The sequence below is a fragment of the Cucurbita moschata genome, unplaced genomic scaffold (genome assembly GCF_002738365.1).
Source record: "Cucurbita moschata cultivar Rifu unplaced genomic scaffold, Cmos_1.0 Cmo_Scf00033, whole genome shotgun sequence".
NCBI classification, from domain to species: domain Eukaryota; kingdom Viridiplantae; phylum Streptophyta; class Magnoliopsida; order Cucurbitales; family Cucurbitaceae; genus Cucurbita; species Cucurbita moschata.
Window position 1 is genome coordinate 1,584,125 of NW_019268549.1, and position 2,942 is coordinate 1,587,066.

Here is a 2,942-nt window from a genome sequence, read left to right on the forward strand (position 1 = left end):
TTTTTTTTTTTTTTTTGTTTTTTTTGTTTTTTTTACCACAGCTTGGTGTTGGTTGGTGGTGGGGTGATTTTGTTTGGAGTTTGATGAACAAACTAACTATAGGGTTTTTCTTTTACCTCTCTTGTGTTTCTCCTTCATTTTTTTTTTTTTTGTGTATCCGTTTTGAAGCATTGCTTTTAGGTGAACTTTGAAAGTTTCTTAGAGGTTTTCATGATTATTACATAAAATAAAAGGAAATTTTGGTCACCTCGATTCTTCTTCCACTTAAACATCCACTTCGACCGAAATACATAATTAAAAGCCTTATCGAAGGGTCGTGTCCTCATGTCATGACATGTCATTCATGTTCATGTATGGAAAAAAGGTAGCCAAAGTCAAGTTGATTAGGCAAGCTAGAATCCCAAGAAGGAAAGGAATAATCACACCACAGAGCATTGCATTTCATGAATGAGTCTTTTACTTACACACGACCTGAAAAAGACAGATCATTGAGGCCCCATTGCCAATGAAGGGCATTCCCCTACCCTTTTTGTCCTTTTTTAATAACCCTCTATGCCCCTACCTTTTTGACTTGTGCTAATCCAATTAGCTTCCTTTATTAAGTTGAGTCAATACTTTGTTTTGTTGATTTGTGAGCTACTTAGCAACCTTTTTACATTCCCCATTGATGTTATAGGCTTAGAAATACCAACTTATTGAATTCACTCTACCTGATAATATTACGTTTTTTGAATCTTCAATACCAAAGTTGTTAAATGGGTAACTCGTCAATCTTTGGCATCTATTATTAAATTCACCTCTGATAAGTTGTCAATCCTTAAATGAACTATGTAATTGTGAGATCTCACATCGATTGGAGAGAGGAACGAAACATTTTTTATAGAGGTGTGGAAACCTTTCTTTAGCCGACATGTTTTGAAACCTTTAGAGGAAGTCTAAATAGGACAATATCGGCTAGCAGTGGGCTTGAAACGGTTACAAATGGTATCAGAGACAGTCACTGGGCGGTGAGTCAGTGAGGAACGCTGGGCCCGCAAGGGGGCGGATTGTGAGATCCAACATCGGTTGGAGAGGGAACGAAGTTTTCCTTATAAGAGTGTGGAAACCTCTCCCTAGCCGACGTGGATTGTGAGATCCCACATTGGTTGGAGAGGAGAATAAAACATTTCTTACAAGGGTGTGGAAACATCTCCTAACAGACGCATTTTAAAACCTTGAGGGAAAGTTCAAATAGAACAATATCTGCTAGCGGTGGGCTTGGGCTGTTACAAATGGTATTGGAGCTAGTCACTGGGCACTAGACCGGTAAAGGGGTGGATTGTGAGAGGGAACGAAGCTTTTCTTATAAAGGTGTGGAAACCTCTCCATAATTGACGTGGATTGTGAGATCCCACATCAGTTCAGTTGGAGAGGGGAACGAAACATTTATAAGGGTGAAGAAACTTCTCCTTAGACACTTTTTGAAATCTTAGGAAGTCTAGTGAGGATAATATCGGCTAGCGGTGGGCTTAGCCTGTTACAAATGGTATTGGAGCCCATCATCGGGTGCTAAAAGGGTATGGAAACCTCTCCATAGTCGACGTGGATTATGAGATTCCACCTCGACCGGAGAGAGAAATGAAATTTTCCTTATAAAGGTGTGGAAACCACTTCATAGCCTAACCTGGAAGGAAATCCTAAAAACGAAAGTTAAAACAAAATAATATCTACTTGGGTGAATTTGAGCTGTGTATTTGACAAATGGGTATTTTAGACTATTCAAATGCAATTCCTGATAAATTAAAAACCAGTCCATCAAATTGACCCCAACCAGAGGAGAATATAATAAAAACTATGCCCTACAACTCATAGATATAGTGAAAAAGAGAAAGAAAAGTGGGTTTGTTTGTTTTTGAGGACCCACCAAACATTCCCTTGGGTAAGTGTGTTTTGTAGTTTCCATTTAAAACTAACAGAAACCACAAAGAAAGTAGGGTTGGTAGGTGGCGGTGCAGAAGCAATAGCAGAAGCCGCAGCAGAACCCAAAGCCTCATCATAGTGATGCAACTTCCTTTGGTTTCGTGCCTAACTCATACCAATCTCTGCTGCCTTTGCTTTCACTTGGGAGTTCATGCGATCTTCTTATTCTCCACTCATATCATTTTTCCATTACATTTTCATCACCCTAAATTTGTAATAATTCTTAATTACAGGTTGAAGATGGAGGATTATTGAGAGTGAATCCACATTGGTTGGAAGATCATAGGTTTATAAGTAAGGAATACTATCTTTATTGGAATGAGACCTTTTGGGAAAGCCCAAAGCAAAGCCATGCGAGTTTATGCTCAAAGTGGACAATATCATACCATTGTGGAGAGTCGTGATATCTAATATGGTATTCAGAGCCATGTCAATAGAATCCTCAAATATCGAACAAAGTACACCTTTTGTTCGACACACCTCATAAACCGCAAGAGAGGCTTATAGTGTACTTTGTTCGAGGGGAGGATTTATTGGAAGTGAGTCCCACATTGGTTAATTTAGTGGAAGATTATGGTTTTATAAGTAAGGAATACTATCTCTATTGGAATGAGGCTTTTTGGGGAAGCCCAAAGCAAAGCCATGCGATCATACCATTGTGGAGAGTCGTGATATCTAACATATCTAACACCTCTTTCGTGCCATTTGGTATTTAGATTTCTAACCTCGTATCGTTATTTCAATGTCTTTACGTTTATTATGTGTTGTTTAATCACTCGTATGTCGGGGTTTTCTTTCTAGGAAGTTTCGTGAAGGGAATCGAGTCAAGCGCGAGTGATAACATAATATATACTTTTCAGGATTTTCTCCTAGCTTCACAATTCCGTCTAGGAAGAGTGATGTGGGGCTTATAGCTGAAGTCCTTCCAATATGAAAGAAGTGGCTAACATGCATGGTCGATTGAGAGCCTGAAAAAACTGATG